Source organism: Lolium rigidum, chromosome 1 (genome assembly GCF_022539505.1).
Source record: "Lolium rigidum isolate FL_2022 chromosome 1, APGP_CSIRO_Lrig_0.1, whole genome shotgun sequence".
Lineage (NCBI taxonomy): Eukaryota > Viridiplantae > Streptophyta > Magnoliopsida > Poales > Poaceae > Lolium > Lolium rigidum.
Window position 1 is genome coordinate 165,311,767 of NC_061508.1, and position 27,957 is coordinate 165,339,723.

Genomic DNA, 27,957 nt, shown 5'->3' on the forward strand with positions numbered 1-27,957 from the left:
TTTGATGGTGGATTTGGTGGGGGGGGAGGGGGGGGAGGAGGAGGAACCGCTGGGCCGCCGTGTTCTTCAGCCAAAACAGAGAGGAGAAGTGAGGAAGGGTCAGGCTGAGGCGGCTCGCGGCGCCACACATAAGTGGATGTGTGGCGCCATTCCGAGCGGCGCCACACTTTCAATGTGTGGCGCCGATGTGAACGGCTCCACACACCCTGCCACGTCGGCTGGTCAGCGTCGACCACGCCACGTCAGATAGATGTGTGGCGCTGCTCGCATGGACGCGTCTTTTGTTTCAGAAAATGGTTATTTTTGTCAAAATGGCCGATTCCAGCTCATCTCGCCCTGATCCCATGGATCATGGATGCTTCGCCCCACACTGAAAGAGAGAGAGAGGGCCGGAGCCGCAGCACCGCCGTCCACCTCGCTAGAGTTACCTAGACAAATCACTTGCGATCGCTGCCTTCTCAAGACTCTGCCTCTCCGCGCTCCATCTCCGCTTGTTGGGGTTTCGTGAGATCCTTGATCCACAGATGAGGAGACGCGTCGGCCGGCGGCCACACTCGTGGTCGTCCCTGTGGCAGGCCGAGCCACCGCGAGCGAGCCTAGGTCAAGGGGCGAGTGAAACAAGGGTGGGAGGCGGCGGAGCTCCACCCGTGGTCTTGAGGCCGTCAGGGATGAGCAAGGCCGGCCACGCGACGGTGCCTCTCGGCGATGGCCGCGGCCGGCGGATGGGGCGTTGGCTGGAGGAGCTCGCCGTGGCACAATATTGGTGGCGGGGAGGCACGGAGGAAAAACTCTTGGTCGCCTGCCCGAGAGTCTGCTAGCGGCGTCCACCCGGAGGTATCACCGGTAACTTCCCCCATCACCTCCCCGCGCATCTCCTGCCCCCCACCACCGTGTCTTGGGACACGTCTCTTGCGGTTAGCGGTGCGCTACTGCTTCCTGTTGTGGGAGACGCGGTAGATTGTCGATGTTGGCCTAGGATCTGTGAACCCTAGGTTCATTCGCTCTAAATTCCTACCATTTGGTTCATGGTATTAGGGTCTTTTGCGTGACTCTTTGTGATGCACTTGTTTGATATGTCCATTGTTTGGGAATGACTTGAATAGCGAGGTATGCTTGGCAAATGCATGTTTCAAATTTCAACTAGTAAAGGTGCACGTGCAAATGCATGTTTCAAATTTGTTATTCACTTTGCAAGATAATATTAATGTGAACAATGATTTAAGTTGCCTATATGAATAATATCTCATATTCAAAATTATGTCTTCTAACATAACCGGGAAAAAAAAGGACAAAGATATCTCATTTATCGTCTTTTCGGGAGTAAATACACTGAAAGCAAATAGTTTAGCCACGTTCAACTTGTCATTCATAAATTAGTAACAAGTGTACCTTGTAAGAAAATAGCATGTATTTGCCAATTAGTTTCATCTAGAATGTAGAATCGTACCTTGCTCGAAAATATTCGTTCAACCTTAACTTCCACGGGTAAGAGTTGACATGTATGGGAGACACAGCGGTGCTAATCAAGATATGCTTTCTATGCAAAACCTATGTTGCTACTACTATGCTCACGGTCACAACACGGATCTCGTTGCTACAGAGCAGTTTACAAATGTTAAGGAGCAATATGCATGGTAAGAAGGGGGATTAAACATAATCTACGCATCCCTTAATCTTCCATTTGACTCTCAAGCTACGTGGTAATGCCATGACATCTCACGGCCAAGAACACCGTACTGTTAAAGCATGGAATAGAGCAGCCCTATACAAACTACACAATGACACGATAGTTTCAGGGAAAATTGGAAAACTTGGCACCCGATGCTCGATAAACAACAATTCTCTCCCCAAACAGAAAATCGACCGGCAATGTCAGCCACGTTAGTGAAACCCTGAAAAAGGTTTCACAACAGGACCCATGTACCAGAGGAAGCAAAAGGAATCACGTGTGGAATAGCGAGATAAGCACACTTGGAACAGAGCATAGTTTAGCTGGGTGAGCTTCAAGAATGCAAAATCCTGGACACACTGGCGAAAAAATACTAAACCACCATACAATAGATAAGCAAGGAATCTTTCTGGACGAAGGATCGAATACCCTGGGATCACTCACCTGAAAGTAGAAAAGGCTTGAGAAGTGTGAGCTGAAACGATATCGTACAATGGATTCTAGATTTATATTGTTCATCTATCTTATCTACCATTATATAGCTGTCACCATGAAGAATCTTGCATATTATGGTTGTTAGTTAGCATAAGAAAACGAAAGTAACTCATGCTCGACAATCTCATAACACAGGACATTTTTTTAAGTTCATTCTCTCATAAACTGTGCAATACTGGGAGTTTGTACCATAACCAAAAGTACAAATTTTGGAAAATATTAGCTATACATGATACACCAGGATCAATACAGAATTGAAAAAAAAAACAGAATGCATAGTTTTCAACAAAGATAAGCAACTTCCTGCAAGATAAACTACAAAACCGATCAGACTAAGTAAATGAAATAAGATCATCTAATACACAAAGGCTGCAAGAGAAGTAACTGGAAAAACTGTAACAGAGCAAAAATAGCAGTTATACCTGATACTACTTGTTAATGATGAGTTTGGCTAAACTATATGTTTTTTTTTTTTTTGAGAACACAGTACAACGCAGACGCTCACAAACACGCACGTACAGACACCCCTATGAACGCACGCACGCACACCCTACCCCTATGAGCACCTCCGAGGGACTGAGCCGGCATATCTTGAGGTTGACGAAGTCACCACTGACGCCTCGCTGTTGACGGGTACGTCACCTACCACTGAAAGCATAGCGCCGGTTAAATCCTGAAATAAATCCAGGTAAAATGCAAACACCCATGTCAAGTCTAGGACTTGAACCTGGGTGGGCTAGTTCCACCACAAGGGACCTAACCACCAGAGACAAGCTCTGTTTATGTTAATGATGAGTTTGGCTAAACTATTTACTTTTGCCAACATGTGTCATGAAAATATGCAATAAGCGTATCTGAAATTACATCATAAGAGGAGTTCGGTGTTAATGCCCTTCTCAGTACCCAATCTCCACCGTTCTGCTTCCCATGAATGGCTGTATGACCGGAGAACACCTAGCTAGTTATTACATCAACGACAAAAACACAACACCTCCAATGATTTAATTTTTCCATACATGCACATAGTAAAAACTGTATTCTGGTTGCCCAAATAGCTATCAGAAAAGTATCATTCCTTTGAAGCCAGCTAATATCATCATTTTCTGGCAGAACTCCATTAAAGGAAGATGTGGTCAGGTCGAACAACAATGTATTGTGGCTGCCTATAGACACGGAGAGAACCATTTAAAGTGAGTAGTGATGCATATAGAATCACAAAGGTGCGTAATATACCAAATGTATGGGCCGTTCCCACGTGCTCTGTAATGCTGGTTTGTCCTGAGCCCATCTGTGCCATAGTTACATTGTGGCATCATGATATTCTCATATCAGAAGTACATATCATGGAGATAATATTTAAAATCATGTCTGCCTATATGAACAGAGAGAAAAATTAGAAGTGATAACTGGTGCATTTAGATTCAAGTAATGTTGCATGTGCAATGCACATGTTTACAATATTTCCATGTGGAACAATTATCATACAAGTTCATCATTTCACCATCAAATTATTTCTTACCATTTGTCATTCCCATACCATCTCCATTCTCCAAGTTAGAAAACATAATGTGAATGGTCTTTGCACATAATTTTACAGGTGATTTTATATCTATATATAAACCAAAAGCTAAATCAATGACCTTTCGAACTCATAAAAGCAATGATGTTGCCAAAAACCTTAGTAGATCCTGCATAGTCCATTGGTGATGCAATCGCTAACAAATTATGTGTGTGGCAAATATACGTTTAATAAATCAAATCCCTACATGCTTAGGAGGAATACAGAAGAAAGATAAATGAGGTTCCTCCATGGCGATCCATCAAAAATATCCTGAAGATTGATCATGCATAAAGGAAGCAGATTTGTAAAAAAAATGCCAGAATCTTATTAAGGAAACCTATTTCCATTTGAATAAGCATGTATAAAATACCAGTACAAAGATCTGATCTCTCTCGGTCTGAATTGTAGGCCCCATAAATCTCTACACATATGTGATCTTTTATATAATACTGAAATATACAATGATATGCACAATTATTTCTTCCTTTTCTTAATACAATGATTTAGTGAATTGGGAAATACCTGAAGATTGATGAAAGTGGAGCTTCAGAGTAACCTCTTGCTCCAGTTGTTCACCAGCAACCACAATTGTGTCGTTCGTGGTGAGAAAGCATTGTTTTTGAATTGAGCCCCTGGCGAATGTGCATGTCTTAGAAGTTAAATACTTGGATTTCGCAGTTTTTGTGAAGAGTGGATATAGCGATTCAGTAGTGCCCTGATAAAAATTATAATAGCACTCAAATTTCAACATGACACAAATTATGCACATGCTTAAATTCGTGGTACAAATCAAAACTGAGCACGGGAACACAGATTTTCGTATATCATAATAAAGCACATCCATCTTCTGAACCATAAAGAAAAACATAAGGCCTTTAATTAGTTTGACATACAGGTCCTGGACCACATATGCTCTAGCTCAAGAGACGAATTACACAGCACTGTACATGCACACAAATTTAAAACCAATATCTGCACACGCTAGCGATCTATGTCAAACAATTATCTGACCAATTGTACCATGACCTACTCACTACAGTTGTTTCAGTTCAAATGCATGCATTGCCTCCAGCCAAAGAAAACAATTATCTGACCAATTGTATCATGACCTACTCACTACAGTTGTTTAAGTTCAAATGCAGGACATTACCTCCAGCCAATCCATTGGTACAAATAGGTCATTGACCAATTGTATCATGCCCTTAGAGTTGTCCGCTCCCGTCAAACACGGGTTAGATGTGAGACGTTGGATAAATGGATCGTACGTTTTAGATTGCTTGGATCAGACCCTCTGGGTCTTTTATTAGTAGTGGTGATGAGTGGCGGCAAACTGAAAGCTGCATTTTTTACAGATGCCTATGTTTCTTGGAGGTGGCGTTTTGGCTCATAGGAGCAAATGCTCCTATTATACAAAATAATTAAAAAACAATTTAAAAAATGTCAAAAAATTCTGACATAAATTTTTTGTTGTACATCGTGATATTCTATGTTAGTGCACAAGTTTTCATGGAGAAACAACATTTTATGTGGCGTGTACAAAAAAAGACAAAAAAATGTCCTGTACGTAGTCGTGTCATAGCATCAAAATTTGTCTTTTTTACTGGAGCCACAAATTTTTATAGTTTTTTTTTGAAAACTTGTGTACGAACATAAAATGTGTAGATGTACATGAAAAAATTTAGTTTAGAATTTTTTGACACTTCGAAATGTTGATTCACACAATGGGAGCAAATGCTCCTATGAGCCAAAGTGAATATCCCATGTTTCTTCAGTTTTATTAGCACGTATCCATGCCCATTTGCTTGAGCACTGCAGTGATGGCTTACGAAAAATTCACAGTGGGGCAGATTTAGCTAGCGAAAGTTCAACTTGCAGTTATAATAGTTCAGCAGGGAGATATATGGGAGAAATTTGATACCTTTGCAACAAAATGGGTGGTATATAACAGACTGCTGAGGTAAACGAATCATTTTTTTGTGTGGATATTATTGCTAGATATTTTAGTGTTCAATTGCTCACGGATGAGCAGGGTATACTGCATGCCATGGGTGCAGGTCGGATGCGCGTTCCTTGAATCAATTCGGTTCCTTCTGTTCTATGAATTTGTTTGTTTACTGCCGGTGGTTGGTGATTTGTTGATTGATTTCGGCAGGTCTGGGTTGTCCGGGGATAAAGGAGCTGAACATGGAAGAGGCGGCAATGCCTGAGTTCGCGTGCCTCTACCAGTACAATGACCAAGAAGTCGCCTTCCTCTGTGCGCACCTCGAGGAGGCCACCCCTCGAGCCCCATGTTTGGTCAGTGCTCTTAATTATCCTGGTGCTTGGATGATCAGAGGAAGACAAATGATGGAGTCTTTTGTATTAATTTTAATGACATACAATACACACTGAAGACCTACATGTGGCAGATGGTGATAGTGGGCAGAGCGAGAGGAGGTTCTGTGCAACGAGTGCTTTGCCTTTCCTTTCAGTGATGCAGAATCATCCGGAGATTTCACCACTCCTGAAACTGTACTGCCGAATTTGATGCTACTTGCTAATGATCAGCGTTACAACCAAGATAGTCGTGAAATTCTCCCGCAAAATAAAGGTGGTTATGAAATTTAATTTATGCGCGAATGTATTTATAGTGGAGATCTGAATATTTGTGAATCATTATATCTTTTTATTTCACTATGCGATGTATTTTGTGTTTAACATATTGCTTATACAATTTTCTTCTTCCTAGGATGCTTGTTGGCGGAGTGAAGCGTGCCGCTGCAAAGAAGTTGTATGCTGGAGGAGCTGAACCTTGCACCAGGCCATGGGTGTTGCACGTTTTACAACCCTGTGATGATTTCCGTTTAGATAGTTACCTGTGGACAAGTATGTCCATGGTAAGTGAGTTATTTACCCTTTCATTACAGTGTGGGACAGAAATGAACAATCTAGGGTGGATGAAGACCAGCGCTTTGCACAAGTTCTTGTGTTTAGGACCCAGGAGGACCTTTGTTGTTTTCCCTGTTGTGGAAGAGTGGCTAGAGTTTTCTCTAGGGCATTAGGGCATCTCCAACCGGGCGACCCAAACGGACGTCCGTTTTGGGTCGTTTGGGTCGTCGCGCGGACACGCGGACAGCGTTTCGGTCCGTGAATCCGTTTGCATCGCACAGTACGCCCAACGCTCTGACCCAAATAATTATTTCGGCTTCTTCTTCCTAGTAGTACTAGTTACCACGCCGGAGGCCGCGCTCGGCACGCCACGCCGGAGGTCGCCGCGCCACGCCACGCCGGAGGCCGCGCTCGGCACGCCACGCTGGTGAGCGGCCGCCCTCCTTCCCCGCGTCCCAAGCCCAAGCTCTCCACTGGAGCTCGTGTCCTCCTCCTCCGACGACGAAGGGGACGAGCCCATGAAGGTCCCCAAGCTGGACAAGGCGGCCGCCGCCACCAAGCTGGGCAAGGGTGCCACCGCCAAGCCGGATAAGGCCATCGTGCGCGCCCTGTTCTAGCACCCACCGCGCGCGCCGCGCTCCAGGACCTCGACATCGAGCAGCGTACAGGCGGGTGCGGCGCGAGGCGGCGACCAGGCGGGGTGGCGTGGGGCGGCGACCAGGCGATGGCGGCGCGGGCGCGGCCGTCGAGGTGCGGCATGCGAGCTCCCTGCCCTCCCCCGCGGCCCCCGCCTCGGCCAGGCTGCAGCTGCAGCGGCCGGCGTCCAGGCGAGGCGCGGCCCTGGGCGCGCGAGGCTAGGCGCGGGGCGGGGTGGGCGGCGCTCGGCGGTGCGGCCTTGCAGGGGACGGGCGGCGCGCGGCGAGGGCGGCGAGGCAGGGGACGGGCGGCGCGCGGCGAGGCAGGGCACCGGGCCGGCGTCGTGGGGCTCGGCCTGGGCGGGCGAGGGCGGCGCGGGCGCGGCCGTGGTGGGCGGGCGACGGCGGCGCGGGGCTCGGCCGTGGCGGGCGTCGCGGGGCGCGGCCGTGGCGGGCGTTGCGGGGAGTGGCTCGGCCGTGGCGGGCGGTGCGGGGAGGGGCTCGGCCTGGGCAGGCAGCGGGCGGCGGAGCTCCACAGCGCGGCGGCGCCGCTCATCACCGTTTCGGCCGCGGCGACCTCCGGCAGGGACGAAAATAACGGGCCATGCTTAGCAACGGGATCCTCCACGCGAGCTCGACGGCGGCGGTTGGCCGGCGAGCCTATTCCGGTGGGGAGCGATGCCATATCCATGGCAGAAGAGAAAAAGAAGGAGAGAGGAGAGAGAATGCTGTGCGGGCCTGGGTGGTGTTGACTAGTGTCGCTGCCATGTGGGGTTTGGGAGGACACGCGCGGATGACCACGGACGTCCGCACGCGTCCGGGTCGCCCCAAATTACTCCCAACCGGCTTTGGGTCGTGCCGGACACCACAGCTGTCCGTTTTTATTTTGGATCGGCCCGTTGGGAGCAGATTTTACCCAAACGGACCAATCTGATGTCCGTTTGTCCGTTTGGGTAGCCTGGTTGGAGATGCCCTTATATACCAGAAATTGTTTACATTATATGTGTCCTGAATAGTACTATTAACCCGAGGCAGCTTCTCTTTGGCTAATATATATATACCAAGATCACCGCCTAGCGGTTGTGCTTGGCCATGTACAATATATGTGTAAATAAGGCTATGCCGTTGGGTGTTATGCAAATTTCATTAGACTACTATGCATGTAATTTCAGCATGCAATCTCGAGGCCTATGTAGGTGTCCTGATATTGTACTCCTACTTGCGTAGCTGTTAGAAAAATTAAGCGGATGTGAGATCCCAATGGTCGCCTGGCAAGTTTATTTTCATGTACTAAAATGTTTGCATGGCTTGCTAATTTGTGCGATTGATTTGAAACAGGAATCATGTGTTAGAGCAATCTTTAGTGGTGTTTTTAGCAAGCATTAGTAAGGAAGCACTAAATAAATCGGAGATTAAATTGAGCAAATATATGTAACAGCTCATTCAAACAAAGCAGTAGTTCAAGACAACTTCATCTCACCGACCAGCTCACGCATGCATTCCCCTGCGATTCATGCCCGATCGACTAATTTTCATATCGCACCAGCCACGATATGCTAGAACGTTACATAGGCGGCGCGGCAAAGCGTGCTTGTTCATCTAGTTTGCTATATTTATGTATGAAATTCAACAATAGCAAATACTTATGCATATTCATATTTAGGGAACTGATACTAGATGTTTACTCTGTTTGTGTTCTTCTCGCAATATAATGAGGTAAATGAGATACTATTGAGAAACATTACTTAGACTTGTTTGAGAGATAGTAGCTTTAAATAAAAGTCTATGCATCCCATTATACTTGTTATTGCGGACGTGACACATATTCAATGATGAATATTTATATTCATATGCGTTTTTAAAATATGATGGTTGATATTTGTGGGGAACCTCTTCTTTGTTGTAATATGCAAAATTTCTTAGTGTCGGTTAACAATTGCTCCACAATTATCATCTTCTCCCTCCTATCCGATCTAATCAACGTGCCACACACTGCTAGTCCCATGTACATCTCTTGACGTTAGTCCGCGTCAATTTAACCCGATGGGAGGGAGTAGTAGTTACAGAACATGTTGAAATCAAATACAGCTGACAAGATTCATTCAATGACGAATACACAATCAATCTGCAAAAAACGCTATACTCAAGCATACAAATAAGAATAGATGGTTGCATACAAGTTACAATTGCTACACCTGGGCATGTCCACCCTAAAATTAAGGAAGGAAACCACCCACGCACAAACCACTGGCTTCCACATCATTCCGTAAATGAATTCCGTAACATGTGTCCGTAACTCTAGCATTTTCGCAATTCAAATCTGTAAATTGTTGGCTGGATGTCGCGTCTGCACACAGGGCACATCGGTTTGGTGTCGAGGACGCTCTGCATGCACGCGCCATGTAAGACGTGGGGCTTGCCGCATCCCGGCCACGCCGCGAGGTCGTCGCCCTTCAGCGGCTCGTAGCAGATGACGCAATCCTCCTCGGTGGCGACCACCCTTCTTCGCTTCGCCGGCCTCTGTTCGCCATCCATCTCTTTGTCGTGCTGGGGGGCTTTGTGTTCATCATGGCCGCACCACACTGGCTCCGGCAGGTTCAGCTCCAAAGGGCTGCAGCGCGAGGGCCACTGTTTCGTCATCATGTCCTTGAGAGCGGCGCGCATCTGCCCCATGCTTGCCTGCGTGCAGTCTTCCTGCCGTAGGAGGCCGACTTCGACGAACACCATAACGCGGGCGGCGCCCGGCGGGAGGCTCACCATCGAAGCCAGGTTCATCCATAGCTCCCGGAGCTGCTTGTTGGAGCCCTTAGGGTATATCCGGTTGGCCAGCGACGCGCCAGCCCACGCCAGCGATCTAGCCCCGTAGCCGGCGGCGGCGGTGAGCCGGAGCTGGTACTCTTTTGTGCTCCCGCACGCTTCCACTCGGCCGTCCAACCATGCCGCCGAGAAGCGGGTGTAGCGGTACAGCACCAGGAGTTGGCTCTGACCTCCTTCTTCTTGGTCCTCCACGTCCGCGGCGGCGACCTCCATGAAGCCGGTAACTTCGGACGCGCCGTGGCTCTCCTCCTGATCATCGGTAATGGCAGTGCTCTCGACCACCTCCTGGTACTCCCACTCCTCGTCCTCGTCGTCATCCTCGAAACGGAGCGCCTCTCTAACGTAACCGTTCGCAAGAGCCGCCTCCTGACGCTCTCTGTCCTGCTGTTGGTAGTACTCCGCCGTGTGTCTCACCGGAATTGCAATAACGTTACCGTCATAAACGACGAAACGGGTGACCGTGTCGACGCAGGCGTCCTCCTCCCGCTCCAGCCAGAAGTCCTCCTCCAGCATCACTGGAGACGGCACCGACCTATAGTTCCACTCCGCCCATAGCTCGAGGCGCTGGACGTCGCCGGTCTTGGTGCGGAGCGCCACGCGCACCTTCTGGCCGGTGGGTGCGCTCATCGGGTGGACGAGCTTGGCGCAGCGGACCCACGCGCGCTGGCCGGGGTTGAGGACGAACTTCTTGCTCTCGCCGCTCCTGAGGTCCACGTCCCAACCGTCCGCCATAGGCGCGGCCCGATCGATCGATGGATGCCCTTGTCTTCTCCTAGCTTGGATCGCGTGCTTGAGGGTGCTTTGTTAATTTGTGGGCACAAGGGAATCATGGGTGCTGTGATTATATGGTCCACGTACTGGAGTCGACTCCGAGTTGAAGTCTCAGTGAACTACTGATACCGAGCCGGAGTCGATCCGTGCCACCGACCTAGTTTCATGCGTTCGGCAGTGTCCCTCGTTTGCTTCGTCTTCTCGGATCCAAGGAACCAACAATCAAACGAACCCGCGCATCCATCCATCGGAGTGGCATTTGGTTAATCAAGTCAAGGAAGACTGCTGCCATGGAATTGACGTGGGCCTGATATGCCATATATGGAATTGACGTGGGCCTGATATGCCATGGAATTGACGTACCAAGTCGACTCCGAGTTGTGGTCTAATACCAAGTCGGAGTCGATAAGGAGCCACCGACCTAGTTTGTCATGCCGCGGATGGATGCGTACGTCCTCGTTTGCTTTGTGTTTTCGCCGGTACAAAAATAAGTCATCCATCCCTAGCTTCCACGCGCTGTACAGTCCAAGGAACCGGCGCATCGATCAATCGCAGTGGCCGTTTGGTTGATTGTCAAATTTGCGCGCTCGTTGGTTTTTGACCTGCCCGTTCCAGTGCTGCAAGAGCTGCTCCTACAATGCCCAGAACCCATTGCATGCAACTATCATTAATTTTTTTCGAAAATTCCACCGATCTATTAATATAATCATCAATGGTAGTACGAACTGACCCAAAAGTAATAAAAGCCACTTTTCCCCTCGCAAGGGGCTGACCCCCGCGTCGTTTCTAGGGGCGGCTCGGGGGAAACCTAACCCGCCGCCGCCACCCAGCCCCCAGGCTCCACCCCCCCACCCTCGCCGTCACCGGATGACTTCACCGGGCTAAGCCCGTGTAGAAGACGGCGGTGGCGGGGCCTCTCCCGCGCGGCCGCGCTGCAATCGCGGATCAGGGTGGCGACTCTGCCCCGGTTGGGGAGGCTCGGCCCCACTAGTGGAAAACAGGGCTTCCGTGGGAGCCTTTTGTCGCGGGCGCGCCTGCACCCGCGACAAATGGCCTGGCCACGTCGCCCCGAAACCATGTGGAGCGCGCGGAGGCTTTTGTCGCGGCCTTTTGTCGCGGGCCGTATTACGACCCGCGACAAAGGGGTAGGAGCGACGTGGCCACCCCTTTTGTCGCGGGTCGTAATACGGCCCGCGACAAAATGTCCCCGCCCTATATATAGAAGCAGCCAGCCACCCCCCCCACCTCATTTTTTCCTTGGTGGTGAAGGTGGAGGTGTATGCTAGCTCATTTTTTCTACATGTGCACAAGAGGTGTTTGATGGAATGCTTGTGAGAGGGATGCCACTTGGTTTATTTGATAAGATTTCTCCTCTTTTTGATCCAAAAAGGTTAGCAACTATTTTCTTGACTATATATATATGCATAGTCCGTACAATACTAATTTTAGCAAGGTGATTGCATCTCGATACATATATAATTGTGCTTATGATGCAGATGAGTCATCCATGGATGTACGGTAACCGATGTGCTCCGCTTTCGGAGAGGGCGTGAATTCTTTCTTGCTTGTGGCCGAGGCCAACAAGTCGAAGCAAGGTTTTATGTGCTGTCCATGTCTAAAATGTAAGAACGAGAAGGATTACTCTTGCTCAAGAGATATTAAGAGCCACCTGCTTCGGTTTGGGTTCATGTCCAGTTATAATGTTTGGACCAAGCACGGAGAAGAAGGGGTTATGATGGAAGACGGCGATGAGGAAGAAGATAATGATGAGAAGTATTATCGATCTATGTTCTCTCGAATGCTTTGATACCGCAATGGACGACAATGAAGAAGAAGGAGGTGAAGAACAGGCATCAGATGATCCTGTTGATGATGATCTTCGTCGGGCCATTTCTGATGCAAGAAGAGACTGTGACACGGATAAGGAGAGGTTGCAGTTCGACAAGATGTTAGAGGACCACCACAAATTGTTGTACCCAGGTTGTGAAGATGGGCATAGAAAGCTGGGTAGCATATTGGAATTGCTGAAATGGAAGGCAGAGGTCGGTGTGACTGACTCGGGATTTGAGAAATTGATGATAATATTAAAGAAGTCTGTTTCCAAGAAATAATGAATTGCCCGTCGGTACATATGAAGCAAAGAAGCTTGTCCGCCCTCTAGGATTAGATGTGCGAGAAGATACATGCATGCATTAATGATCTGTATCCTCTACCGCGGTGAGAAGTACGAGAATTTGAATAAATGCCCGATATGTGGTGCATTGCGGTATAAGATCAGAAAAGATGACCCTGGTGATGTTGAGGGCGAGCCACCCAGGAAGAGGGTTCCTGCGAAGGTGATGTGGTATGCTCCAATAATACCACGGTTGAAACGTTTGTTCAGAAACAAAGAGCATGCCAAGTTGTTGCGATGGCACATGGAAGAACGTAAGAAAGACGCGATGTTGAGGCACCCCGCCGATGGTCGGCGAGTGGAGAAACATCGGGAGAGAGTTTCCGGATTTTGCGGGTGAGGCAAGGAACTTATACTTTGGTCTAAGTACAGATGGCATGAATCCTTTTGGGGAGCAGAGCTGCAGTCACAGAGACCTGGCCCGTGACTCTATGTATCTACAACCTTCCTCCTTGGTTGTGCATGAAGCGGAAGTTCATTATGATGCCGGTGCTTATCCAAGGCCCAAAGCAACCGGGCAACGACATTGATGTGTACCTAAGGCCATTAGTCGATGAACTTTTGGAGTTGTGGGCCAAACCAGGTGTACGTGTGTGGGATGAGCACACGGAGCAAGAATTTGACCTACGAGCGTTGCTATTCGTAACCATCAATGATTGGCCTGCTCTCGGTAACATTTCGTGACGTACGAACAAAGGATACAATGCATGCACACACTCGTTTAGATGAGACTGAAAGTAAATATTTGGGAAAAAGCAGTAAAAGTTGTGTACCCGTTCAATCGTCGTTTCCTTCCGCGCAAGCATCCCTTAAGGAAAAAAGGCAAGCATTTCGATGGCGAGGCGGACCGCCGTCCGAAGCTCCGTCCCCCGTAGTGGTGCTGATATATTTGACATGGTCAAGGATTTAAATGTTATCTTTGGAAAGGGTCCGAGCAGTCGACCTGTTCCGAAAGACGATGACGGACACGCGCCCATGTGGAAGAAGAAATCTATTTTCTGGGAGCTAGAATATTGGAAAGTCCCGGAAGTCCGCTCCGCAATCGACGTGATGCACCCGACCAAGAATCTTTGTGTGAATATTCTAGGTTTTCTCGGGCGTGTATGGAAAGACAAAAGATACAACGAAGCACGGGAGGACCAGGAACTTCATAAAGGACGAAACGGCAATCATCCGAGGCAGTTTGTAGGGCCTGCCAGCTATGCTCTTACCAAACAAGAGAAGGAGATCTTTTTGAAGCCCTATTCAGTATCAAGGTTCCGTCCGGTTTCTCGTCGAATATAAAGGGGATAGTAAATATGAAGGAGAAAAAATTCCGAACCTCGAAGTCCCATGACCGTCACGTGCTTATGACACAATTGCTTCCGATTGCATTGAGGGGACTTCTACCGTAAAATGTTCGACTAGCCATTGTGAAGATATGTGCATTCTCGAACGCAATTTCTCGAAGGTAATGGATCCGAAACTTTGTCGAGATTACAGGGAAGATGTGGTCCAATGTCTTGTCGCCTTCGAGTTGTTGTTCCCACCATCCTTCTTCAATATTATGACGCACCTCCTCGTTCACCTAGTTGAAGAGATTAGAATTCTCGGTCCTGTATTTCTACACAATATGTTCCCCTTCGAGAGGTTCATGGGAGTCTTAAAGAAATATGTTCATAACCGAGCTAGGCCGGAAGGAAGTATCTCAAAGGGCTACGGAACCGAGGAGGTCATTGAGTTTTGTGTTGACTTTCTTCCCGACCTTAAGCCGATTGGTGTTCCCGAATCTCGGTATGAGGGGAGGCTGACTCGGAAAAGGCACACTAGGAAGGAAAGCAACGGTGTGGAGGGACAAGATTTCTTTCAATCAAGCGCACTACACAGTTCTATACAATTCCAGCTTGGTGGCTCCGTACATCGAGAAACATAAGAATGTTTTACGAGAAATAAACCCGGGCCAGCCCGAGTCCTTGATTACACGTCAACACATGAATACCTTCGGCGCTTGGTTGCAAAGACATCTCATTAATGACCCATCTGCGGTGGAGCAGCTGTACTTGTTGGCCAGGTTACCATCTTCAAACATATGTACATTCCAAGGGTACGAGATAAATGGGAATACATTTTACACGATCGACCAAGATAAGAAGAGCACCAACCAAAACAGCGGTGTCCGCTTCGATGCAACAGTACGAGAATGGGCGGACCACCACATATTATGGATACATAGAGGAGATATGGGAACTTGACTATGGTCCCACTTTTAAGGTCCCTTTGTTTCGGTGCAAATGGGTGAAGCTCAGCGCTATACATATTGACGATAAGTACGGTATGATAACAAGTGGATCCCAACAATCTTGCGTACTCGGACGAGCCTTTTGTCCTAGCCAGCGAGGTGGCTCAAGTTTTCTACGTGAAGGACATGTCTAGCAAATCAAGAAAAAGAAATCAACAAAAGAATACATCAATCGAGGAGCCAAAGCGCCACATAGTTCTTTCGGGGAAAAGAAACATCGTGGGAGTGGATGACAAGACAGACATGTCGGAAGATTATAATAAGTTTAAAGAAATTCCGCCCTTCACGGTGAAAATTGACCCAAGCATCTTGCTAAATGATGAAGATTCTCCATGGCTACGGCGTAGAAGATCACAACACTAGATGGCGATGTAATAATGTATTCTTCATATATAGTTCCCAAGACAATCTCTACATTTATGTAATAATGAAGATTAAACTGTGCTTGGCTTGTTGATCTGCTTGGCAAGGCGTATCGATGCTCCTTTTATAGGCACGGCACCGCTTCTACTTTGTCTTATTACTTCGACAGGCCGTCGTGCGCTACATGCTTTATCTCATCGAGCAGTGCGTCCACCCACGCGTCCTTATCCTGCCGACACCTTTAGTCGCGGTTGCAGCCACCAACCGTGACAAAAGGTTACCGACACATCCTTATCCTGCCGACAGCTTTAGTCGCGGTTGCAGCCACCAACCGTGACAAAAGGTTACCGACACATCCTTATTATCCTCCCCGACATCTTTAGTCGCGGTTGCAGCCACCAACCGTGACAAAAGGCCCTCCTAGATAAGCCTCCCCGGCCTTTTGTCGCGGTTTGAGCCTCCACCCGGGATGAAAGTTTCGCGCGCCACTTCGTTCCCGCCTATTTTCTTCCCGCATTCCCGCCATTTTCCACTATATATATGTAGGCTTGGACTCTCATATCCGCAAACCTCATCACTCTCTCCCATGGCTTCCATCGTATGTCTAACACCCCGGGAGGCGGAGGCGCTTGCGCCTCGAACTACCCTCGCCCGCCCGGCTACCGCGTCCCGACCGGCTGGTTGCTCGAGCGTCGGAGGCGTACTCGGTCCCTCCTATCCCTGTAGGTGTGCCACGCGAGATGGCCATCACGAACCACTACTATTTCGAGCTCACGCCCGAGCAGCGGAGGAATCCCCGTGGCATCCCGACTACAGCCCGACTTGGGACAGCTTCTTCATCAATCGGCGTGAGAGGGCGGTTGCCGAGTACGAGGAGGACGGCCCGCCTCCTTCGAACTTCAACGAGGCCGGCCGTCGGATGTGGTGGCGCGGCCGGACTCTCCGGAGCGTCCCGGCCTATCGTGGCCCCCGCCTGCGCTACCCTCAATCCCAGCCCACGCGTGGTCATCCGCCGAGGTTCGACAACCGCGACCCCGATGCTAGCGACGATGACGTCGGCGACTTTGATGACTACAGTGGCGACGTGTATAGGACTAGGCACGACTATGATTGAATGGCTCCAACATTCGAATCTAGCCATGTATCTTATTTTTCGGCTTGAGCTCGTACTTTAATTTCAGTTCAATCGTAATAAATTTCGTGTCAACCACTTTATTGAACAAAAACAACCGACAACGACTTTATAAACTAAATTTAAACTAATAGAACCGACAACGACTTTATTGAAATTACAATAAAATAGATAAATTACTAGTCTAGTCTCTACTCGTCGTCTGGAGGTTGTCTCCGTCCAAAGGTCATCCCACCGAGGGTCGTTTCGGTCCAAGTTGTATTCGAGTTCTCGAGCTCGAAGGCGGCGACGGCCCGACGGTTGCGCCCGTTGGACCTGCGTTGTGCCCTAAGGTTAGCAAAGAACGCGTCGGGGGACCGCGCCCTCCACCGGCGCATCAACCGCTCGTCGCGCTCGGCGATGGCGATCCTGCGCCGCACTCGGCGATGCCGGCGACGGTCCTCGTCGGTGACGAGGCACGGCGGTGGCGCGAGGAACTCCGCCTCCTCTAGCGATTCAACATCCGGAAAGTTGATGTCGTGCCCCGGCCGCCGAAAGCGCCACGCCGCCGCGTCGTAAGCGCGCGCCGCCTCCTCCGGCGTGTTGTACGTGCCGAGGGTGAGGCGGAAGCCACCGGCGCGTATCTCGGCGGTGAACCTACCGCTCGGATGCACTCGAACGCCACGGAAACCGGACGCCCCTCGACGACATGGAGGCATCCCGGAGATGAATGAGCGGAGGCGGTGGCGACGTGTGGTTGCGCCCGCACTCGTCGCTCTATATAGCGCACGCGGGGCATGGCACGTGTTAGCGGTGGCTACACGTCGCACGCCGGCGTCGGCGGGGTGAGGCACGTGGCAGCGGTGGCTACACGTCGCACGCCGGCGTCGGCGGGGCGAGGCACGTGGAAGAGGTGGCGACACGTGGCACGGGGACGCGACACGAGTGGATATGATGCGAGATGCAAATAGTTATATGGATATCATATTCATGTTCATTGGATTTTTCTGATCAATTTTCATATATAAAACTTTTCTTTTTGAGTTACCATTTAAAAGTTATTGAAATAATAGTTTTTATTAAAAAAAAACAGAAAAACAAAAAACAGAAAAAACAGAAACACAAAAACTGTTGCAGAGCCTGATCCGCGTGAAGCGCATCCAACGGCTCCAGGCCGTTTGAATCCAACGGCCTGGAGCCGTTGGATGCGCTTCACGCGGATCGGCCGCCTCCCCTCCCACCCCCTTTTGTCGCGGGTCGAGCCACGGCCCGCGATAAAGGACCCCTTTGTCGCGGGTGGTGGCACGACCCGTGATAAAAGGGGGCCTTTATCACGGGTCGTGCCACCACCCGCGACAAAAGGGGTTAGGTATAAATACCTAACCCCGCGGGCGGAGCCCCCACCCGCGACACACGGAGGCCAACACTTAGCGAAATTCACGCCGCCGAGGCTGCCGGATTTTGCCGTGCCGCCGTCGATCCGCCGCGCCGTCGCCGCCGTCGATCTCCTCTCGCCGCGCCGTCGCCGCCGTAGGCCTCCTCGAGCTCCTCTGCCGCGCGTGCCCTCTCGCCGCCCGCGCCCTCTCGCCGCCGTCGATTGCCGCCGCCGACTGCCGCCGCGCGTGCCGCCCGCGCCGTCGATTGCCGCCGTGCCGCGCGCCCGCCGCCGCCGCCTCGTGCCCGTGCCGGCCCCGCCGCCGCGCCGCCGCGCCCCTCCGCAGGTACAAGCCGCCGGCCATGTGCGCAGGCGCCGCGCGGCGCCCCGGCCGGCCCTCTTTTTTTTTAATTTTTTTTTTCTTAGTTAGATAATTTGTATAATTAGTTAGTTCATTTTTGTAATTAGTTATTAGTTAGTTTATTTTTGTATATAGACATTTTAGTAATTAGTTATTAGTTAGATAATTAGTATGTAATTAGTTAGTTCATTTTTGTATATAGACATTTTAGTAATTAGTTATTAGTTAGATAATTAGTATGTAATTAGTTAGTTCATTTTTGTATATAGACATTTTAGTATGTAATTAGTTAGTTCATTTTTGTAAGTATTTTGTTGTAATTAGTTAGTTTATTTTTGTTGTAATTAGTTAGTTCAAATTTGTAGTTTAAATTTTGTAAGTATTTTGTTGTAATTAGTTAGTTTATTTTTGTTAAATGTAATTAGTTAGTTCAAATTTGTAGTTTAAATTTGATTAGTTAGTTCAAATTCGGATCGTCCGCCGACACACCCCTCTCGCAAACACCCGCCGACACACCCCTCTCGCAAACACACCCCTCTCGCAAACACCCGCCGAGACCCCCTCGCAAACAACCGACGTCGACTCCCTCCCCCTCGCAAAAACCCGTCGCCGACACCCTCCCCCTCTCGCAAACACGCGCCCTCTCCCGCTCGCAAACACGCGCCGACACCCCTCTCCCTCTCGCAAACACGCGCACTCTCCATCTCGCAAACACGCGCCGACACCCCTCTCCCTCTCGCAAACACGTGTCGCCGATTAGGGTTAGGGTTTGGTTTGTGTTTGATTAGGGTTAGGGTTTGGTTTGTGTTTGAACATTTACTTATCGATTTAATTCTTTTGCGTAAACAATGGATCAATTCGAACGGGACTTGGAACAGGAAGACATATTCGAGGACATGATCCGCGATGGTACGAAGCCGACCGAGCCGGCTCCGGTGATGGAGAAGCCGACGGCTCCGGTCATGGAGAACCCGACGGCTCCGGTCATGGAGAAGCCGACGGCTCCGGTGACGGAGAAGCCGACGGCTCCGGTGACGGAGAAGCCGACGACGGCTCCGGTGACGAGGTATTAATGGAATTCTATATGTACATATGTATTGAGGCATTAGTATAGAGGCATTAATGCAATTCTATATGTATTCTCTTAGGCCTCCGAAGATAAGATAGAGAAACGAGGCCCGGCAAAGAAGTTGACCAAGAAAGACCACTTCACAATTGAAGTTATATCACCGGAAGGCCAACCGGTGGCACCCGAGAATGTCGGAGTGAAGTTCAAAAATCAGTGCGGAGTTGTGGTTAGAGATCGTGTCCCGATCACTGTCAGAGAATGGAACAAGACGAAGAATGTGTCCGAAAATCAGGTTGCCGATAGGTACAAGGACACACTTTTCGTAGACCTCATGGCACATTTCACTTTGCCGGATTTGGGATCGGAGTCCGAGAATGCTAAGCAGCGAGAGCTAGTGAAGAAATGGGCTCTTAAGAAGATGGGCGAACTTTTCCGGGCGTATAAGAACCGGTTATGGAAAAATTATAAGAAAGACAAGAAGCCTCCAAGTATTCGAGAACTACCTAGCGAAGCAGGAGCATAACCGGGAAGAATTTGTGAGGTACAAAGAATCGGAGGAGGCTCGTGAACCCGTCGGCGAAAAACAAGAAGAATGCAAGCGAGAAGAAATATCACCATCATACGGGGCGAGGGGGCTACGGAAGAGCCATGCCTAAGTGGGATGCACAAGAGGCTGAGATGGAGCTGAACGGGATCACTCCGGAACCCACGCGAGAAGGATGGGACATAAGGGCTCGAAATTGGTTCCTCGCGCATGGCTGTGAGTATGACATGAAGACAGGGAACATTGTTGAAAGTGACACCGGGGTTAGGGTACCCAGGCAAAAATGGATTGAAGTGACGACAGATATAAAGGCGGGAAAACTAAAGTTTGCTCCCGATAGAGAGAAAGACTTGCCGACGCTTGTCCTCGGTAATCCCGAGAAGGGAGGACGAACAAGAGGCTTCGGCCCTAGTGTTCCGTGGTCGCTTGGGTTTCCGGCCGACGCGGAGACTTATAGAAGCCGAGCGAGAGCTAAACAACGCCAGCCGGAGGTGCAGAATGACCGGATGGCCGAGTTCCAACGCCGACTTGACCAGCGAGCAGCGGGAGCTTCAGCGAGCAGCAGCGGGAGATAAATGAACTAAAAGGACAGCGCCCGCCGGATAATACCGCTGAAATATCTCGGCCGACGAGACAGCGAGCGTGGCCGACTCGGAGGCCCCTCCTACACGGATGATGATAGATGCCGGTCCTGGCGACCCCTTGGATGGAATCAAGGAGACAACACCTTGTGATCTCCATGAGGTGTTCGGGAAGGTTTCTGTTAAGGTGGCGGTCGGCTATGTCTTACCGGCATTTGGACCTGAAGGTGAGCCGGCAACATGGCATGGCAATCCGATTCCAGCTGGCTATGCTCGTGTCGGGGTGGATTCAGTTTGTCCCGCGGTGGGAGACATTGGAGCTCCATATCCCCGGAGGTGATGGGGGCTTACACTCGAGAGAGGTGCTCGGGAGAAATCATTCTCTCGGGAAAAGAAGAACATCGAGGCTGCCAGGCTGGGTAGCACCTAGTACCGGTCGTCCCAGCAGGTCACCATCACCTCCTCCCGGGTGATCGCAGGCCACCATCACCTCCTCCTACTGATCACATGTCGACACCATCACCCCGTGGGTACGACGTCGACCACGACATCGGTACTCCATCTCCATCTCCAGCGCCGCCGCCTCCGCCCACTAAGACTCGGAATGCACCCAGCCGGAAGCGTTTCAAGAGTCCCGTCCCCAAGAGGTCGCCCCTCCCAAAAGTACCAAAGGTTCCTCCCCCCGTCCTTGGGATCTTACTCGTCGAGGAAAATGCGGCCGCTGTTGCGAAACACAACTATGATCATTTCCATAAGCCAAAACCTCCAGCCGCCGAGCCATACACGAGAGAAGCAAATAGAATATGCTACTAGTTTTCCGAACACACCATCGCAGTATGAGTTACACGAGAAGAAGGATGACTATACACGCACTCTTGCGAAGGTAATTGACCAAAAGAAGGATGAAAAGGCTAAGGAGAAGGACATTGCTGGCACGAGCAAATCATCGGCTAGAAGTGCAGATGAGAAAAGGTCAAGTTCAACAAGTGCACCCCTCAAGGCCAAGCAAACGACAAAAGGCAAAAAGAGAAAGGAAGTTCCCCTCCTCGGTGCTCAGCCCAAACAATCGATCCCAAGCACTCAAAGTGTTTAATGTTCCCAAGGTATACCAGGAACATGGTGGTTTCGATATGGAAGAAGCTGCTAGCCTAGCGGCTGCCCGTAAAGTTTCCGTGGAGGAATTGCTACTTGCAGCAGATGCTGCACTACCCACCGCTGATATAGCTCCTAAATTTGTCTACGGGGCCGACTTGGTCAGCAGAGAGCAGCTGCATAAACTACCAACACATATGCGGAATTTGCATCGAGTGGTACCTTGATGCATGCAAGGAGAAAAAATGTACATCGTGGCGAGTATACCATGGGAATATTACTACCGAAAGGAGGAGATCCATATTGAGATGAATGAACTCTGGCAGTTATTCAATCTAGAAGCCCTCGACAAATCTCTCATGAGTTGCTATTGCTTGTAAGTTGTTAACTACATATAAGTTCATTTTCATTCAGTTCATGTTCGTTTTCATTGCATATATATACTCATTATATCTTATGGGTTCTCTTTTGCGGATCGAAGATCGGTGAGTGCAAAAGTAATAATATTATCAATGTTGGGTTTGTTGACCCGGATAAAATACATGTTGAAACGGTGAAGCATAAACGCGAAGAAACGGGGGAAACCTACTAAGGTTTTTGGGGCAGCAATATTTCGTGATTCAATATTGTTTCCTTACAACTACGAGTGAGAGTCTTAATGATCTTTTATATATGCACATTCAATTTTTCTTACTCGATGTTAAGTGTAATTCCCGACGTATATGCATAACATGTGCAGCTTCCACTCGGATTCTACTAGACATTCAACCCGATAAGGGAATAGTTGAAGTAAAAGACCCACCGAGTAGAGGCCCGGACGGGTTCCAGGACTTGCAGAGTTGCTCCAAGTGTAATTTCCTTCATCGCCGCGCTTTATCTTTCGTGAGATATCAATTAATTATCCACTCATTCAATCATTCTTTTGCATGGCAGGGCTTGGCAAGCTTTGAAGAATGTTCATAAGGAGATTACCTTTGCAAACAAGCTAACATTTAATCCTGTACCGTGCCCCCAGCAGCCACAAGGGACGAATCTATGTGGATACTACGTTTGCGAGTCCATTCGCATGTTAACCACCGAGAAGCAGAACAGAAATAAATTCAACGTAAGCAATAACATTCACAACTTTATTTATTATCATCAATATTTCGTTATCAAGACTGATATAGTCATACTCATCTCATTTTCGTATATAGGTCGACTTCATGCGGGACGGACTCCAACCAAAGGAACACGCACTAGGAATCGCGGAGGAACTGGCGGGACTTTTGGTTAGAGAAGTAATAAACAACAAAGGCTTGTTTAGTCCAGATAGTTGTTCTACCTCCAAATAGACGGTCGTTAGTACCGTTTGTCGATCGTGAGCTCCATGTATATATGTAGGGAACCTACGAATATGTGTAAGGGGAATCGACTTCTGCTTCCAATCTTTGTTTGATCGATCTATATATATATAATGAATGAATGTGTACAACTTCTAGTAGCGTACAAATATATGCAACTTTTATTTTCGGACGAAAAAAATGAAATAACAAGGCGGTCGGTGGCGGGGGAGGGGTGCTGCACCCTCAAACCCTAAAGCGTAAGCGTTGTGCGCGCGCCACGTAGAGGGCCTTTTGTCGCGGGTGGTAATACCGCCCGCGACAAAAGGGCTCGTGCCCTGCGCGCCCCGCGGCTGCCACGTGGTGGACCTTATGTCGCGGGTCGTAAGTGACCCGGGATAAAAGGCCACCCTTTTATCGCGCCTTGCTTGTCGCGGCTGGCCGCCCGCGACAAAAGGCCCTAACCACCCGGATCAAAAGGCCTGTTTTCCACTAGTGCCCCCTGCGGTGGCGGCCGGTCCGGCGGCTCCTGGCGGCCTGGAGCCCCCCTCGCGCGCCGTGGACTCCTGTGCTGCGCCTCCGGTGGCTGAGCTCCGGCTCCCCTGCACCGGCCCGGCGGCGTCGACCCCGGTAGCCCTGTGGCTGCGGCTCATCGCGATGGGGTGGGGTGGCGGCCCCCTCCTGCTATGTGGTTCCTTTGTGCGGGGCTGGCAACCTGCTGGCTGTTGCTGGTCGTCGACGGCGCCCTGGAGGTGGTCGCCAGATCGTGCAGGATCTGGCCCGTCGACTTCGTCGGCGGCGAGGTCTGTGGTGGCCCTGCTTCGTGATGGCGCGGTCGTGGTTGCAGGTGTGTGCAGGCCAGTGAAACTGCAGGCTGGCTTCGGCCAGTTGTGTGGGGATGGCGGCCTTGAAGTTCCGGGCGAAAGTCTGCCCGGCTATGTCCGGCCGGCGGTGGCTGCGCCTCCGGGCGTTGTTCCCTCGTTGGAGGCACCGCTATGGAGCACCCTCGGCCTCCAAGCTCGGATCAGGCTCTTCGGGTGAAAGCTTTGTCCCTGTTGGGTCGGGCGACGGACGTCGTCTCACGTCGCTTACCTCCTTTGGGGCGTCGTCTAGAAGACCTCGATCACATCTGCACTTCCTTTGGGCTGGACGCACACAACTTCGCGGTTGGCAGGTGTCCAACCGGCGATGTCGGTGTTCCGTGTGGCGGTTTATGTTGCAACGATGGCGTTGAAGAGTGATGGTTTGGTCGCGGCAAGACCTTGTTAGTTGGCTTGGCCCGGCGTGTCCGAGTTCCCTCCATGCTGGTCTTTCGTTCCTGTGGAGTCGGAGCTACCATGTTCTCTGAGGTCTTCTCTTGGGCGGTGTATGATGACCTGCAAGGGGCGGTCCAGGTGAAGTTCACCTTCGGCGCGGGTCTTGCGCATCCCCTAGCCGGAGCTCGTCTTCCGAGTCGGAGCTGCATTCCCCTACACGAGGAGCCACCTGTTTGGCATTGGTCAGCTTGAACCTCGCGGTGCCGCTTTGGCAAGGTCTTCTTTGGTGGTCGATTCTTCGGGGAAGTCGGAGTCGCTACGGGTGCGGAGTGATGACGATGACGCCGGTGAGCAACCTCAACGACAATCTTCGCCTAGGTGGTGTTTGTGCAGCTTCGGTGGGTTGCCAGGGTGGTTGTGTGTGCCCATGCGACGGTCGTGTTCCATGACGGTCGGCATGGGTGTTTACTGGTTTTTGGTCGGTTTTCCGTTAATAAACTGACCACCTATTCTTCTCTATTAATGAAAATGGCAAGTCTTGCCTCGTTTCAAAAAAAAGTAATAAAAATTACAAAAAGATCTTTCAACCACCTAGGGACGGCTACAAAAACTGACGCGAGCCGAAGGCGCGCCGTTGTCCTCGCCCCTCCATCATCGGAGCCAGGCAAAGCTTTTCGTAGTAGAGCTTGTTGTAGTAGATAAACGAGAAGTTGTCATGCTAAGGTCCCAAAGGACCAGCGCACCAGAGCAACAACCGTCGCCAAAAATAACAACTGTAGATCGGAAGAGACTGATCTGAAAACCACACCAACGAACACGGAAACCGACCGTATCCCGCGAGATCCGCCGGGCACATGACTCCACGCGCCCTCCGCCGATGCTAGACGCACCAACACAGCGAGGATAGAGCGGGGAGCCTTATTCTGACATCAAGATGGAGCCGCCGCCTCACCATCCCAAAGAAAACACTGAAAAAACTAACAAAAAACAAAAACCCTCCCGCCGCGCCGGCGAGAGGCCGTGGTCCGCCACACCTCCAAGGCCCTAAGACCACCGAAGGCGGAGGAGACCAATTGCGTCGCCGGCGAGGAGACGGAACCCTAGATGGGTTTTTTCAGCCACCCCTCCCGATCGCTTCTCCCCCGCACGTACTGTTTTGTATCTCTTGACTACCTTGGAAGCAACTATCACTAATTTGGCGCCGCGCGCCTATTGTTTGCCTGGCATGATTAATTTTCCCCAGTTGCCCCATACTCTTGGTTTTAGCCTCGTTCACCATCGGTTATAATTCAGATTTTGTTGCTCTTTTCACCGAGATGAGATGCATCTTATTAGAGCATCTCCACTCAACTCCCCAGCACCTCCTTCTCTGAACTAATTTTATCGCCAGCTGGACCTAAATTTTCCCGCCGCGGCCTCAGAAGCCCAAAAATCGCTAGATTGGGCCGTTTTTTCATCCGGCGATCCAAGACCGAACCCAACTACCTGGGGAGCGCTTGCAAGCGTGGGATGGAGAGAAAAAGGCGTGAAGAGCCGAGAAGACGCGTGAACAATCCTGCCCTGCCAGTGGCCCCGTTCGGTCAGCGACACACGACGCGGTCCATCGTCATCTCCTCGGCTTCTACGCGCCATTACTCGTCGGAGCGGCAGGCCAGTGGACACGCAGCAGAGTTATTGTCGTCTCCTCAGCTTCTACGCCCCACATGCCATTACTGGTCGGAGCTATATATCCTCCCCCATGTTTCCCCCTTCTTCTTCCTCCACACACCGGCGACAGACCGTCGAAAACTCCCTCACCTCCACACGCCCGTTTCCGACGCGCGGAGATGGCCGAACGCTACCCTAGCAATGGTGCGGCGGCGAACGGGTTCGGCCACCGTTCTCTCCACAACTGGGATTCGCGCCTCCTTTACGACGCCAACTTCCCGGAGCCACCCGATTTCCGTGGGCTTCCGTCTTGGCGGCTTAGCGTCAGCAGCGTCTACATCCCTCTGCCGTTGGTGGGGACCGCTGCGCTCGACGTAGAGATCTAGGTCGCCCTCGCCGTGATGTCAGATGAGGATCGGGGCCTGCCGGAGCGCTTCCCCGACAACCACGCCACGTGGGACAGATACTTCCGCAAGCGCTATGAGCGGGAGCTGGCATCCTATGAGGTCCCTCCTCCGCTGCCGTCGAGGAACAACTCGAACGGCAGGCATCGCTAGTGGAGCGCCCCAGGCCGCACCCTCACCGCCGTCCTCGACCACATCCAGGCGGGGAACTCCCCCATCCTGCAGATGCCCCAGAGGACTCCGGCGTCGTTCTCCGGGCGCCGCGGGAACTAATGGATGCCATGGAGGATGGCATGTACGTCGTCATCCTCAGGGTCGGCGTCGCGCTTGCGCTCCTCAGGTTCTGCGCCGCCAGCCACGCCGATGACCCAGCTCCACGCTGTCAAGCCCGAGCCCGTCTCGTTGCTGCATAACCGAGGCCGTAGCGGCGGGATAGTCATCCGCGAGTGGCAGGGCCCATCGCCTCCGCGCGGCCACGAACGATTGGTCCGCGTCAAGTGCGATCCGGAAGAATAGGCCACGCCGGCGAGAGCCTGTGCAAGCCTAAGAAGGAGTCCGCACCGGTGACCTCCCCCGACGCCAAGGACGACGCGATTTTGAGGCAGTGATGGCGCGTTGGCTGAACGACTTCGTCCCCTCCGACCTCCAGATGTCGATGGACAAGGCGCTTTCTTGGTCCTAGGTAGAGTGGGAGAGGGAGGAAGCGGAGCGCCAGCCGCGGCTGCTCGAGGAGGCCGCGTGGCACCGGGCCCGCTGCGTCATCATCCTCGATGACAGCGAGGATGACGTGGGAGGTCCATCGCCTACTCCTCGACGTGTCGGGGCCCAGACCAGAGCAGCAGCCGCCAGCCACACTACTAGGAAAACCCTCATCTATGGCGCACATTTTTGACTTTCTGTGGTGCATATTTCTGTGCGCCACAGAAGACACCCGACATATATTTATTTCCATGGCACATATCTACATGTGTCACAGAATATTAAACTTATGTGTGGCGCACCAGGCAGCCATGCGCCACATAAATTTTCTGTGGCGCACCCAGCGGTGGTGCGCCATATCATTTTTTTGAATTTAAAAAATGGCGGCCAGATCTAGATCTGGAGTCGCCGGAATTTCGCTGGATTTTTTTAAAAAAAATTCGGAGGTCGCCGGAGGTGGGTGGGTGGGTGGGGTGGATGGAGGAGGAGGACGAGGCCAGCAAGAGGTTGTTGGTGGGTGGGTGGGTGGGTGGAGGAGGAGGCCAGCCGGAGGGGGTCGCCGGAGGTGGGGTGGAGGGGGTCGCCGGAGGAGGAGGAGGAGGTGGTGACGTGGGCATTACCCTTCGGGTAACCGACATTGCCCTATCCTGTACAACCTAACTGGAGGCCCATGAAGGTACTCGATGGCAAGACGGGCCACTTGGATGGCGCAGCAGAAGATTCCTTGGCGGTCAAGACAAGGAAGGAGCCGAACAAGGAAAGTTTAGAGCTAGGACTACTGTAAACCTAGTCGTACTCGGTTAGACCTCTTGAGACCTGGCCTCCTATATAAAGGCCAGGGAGAGGGGCTGCCGAGGGACACGATC

General features: G+C 50.9%; 1 long non-coding RNA gene across 2 annotated transcripts; it reads left to right on the forward strand.

Annotated features, from left to right (window-relative positions):
• Positions 1-726: 726 nt before the first annotated feature.
• Positions 727-6,757, forward strand: LOC124682695. 2 transcript variants are annotated; one of them, XR_006996388.1, is made up of 3 exons: positions 727-834; positions 5,878-6,315; positions 6,454-6,757. It is a non-coding gene; the product is annotated as an uncharacterized LOC124682695 (long non-coding RNA). The 2 variants fall into 2 exon arrangements; XR_006996389.1 differs by having other exon boundaries at positions 765-843.
• Positions 6,758-27,957: the final 21,200 nt, after the last annotated feature.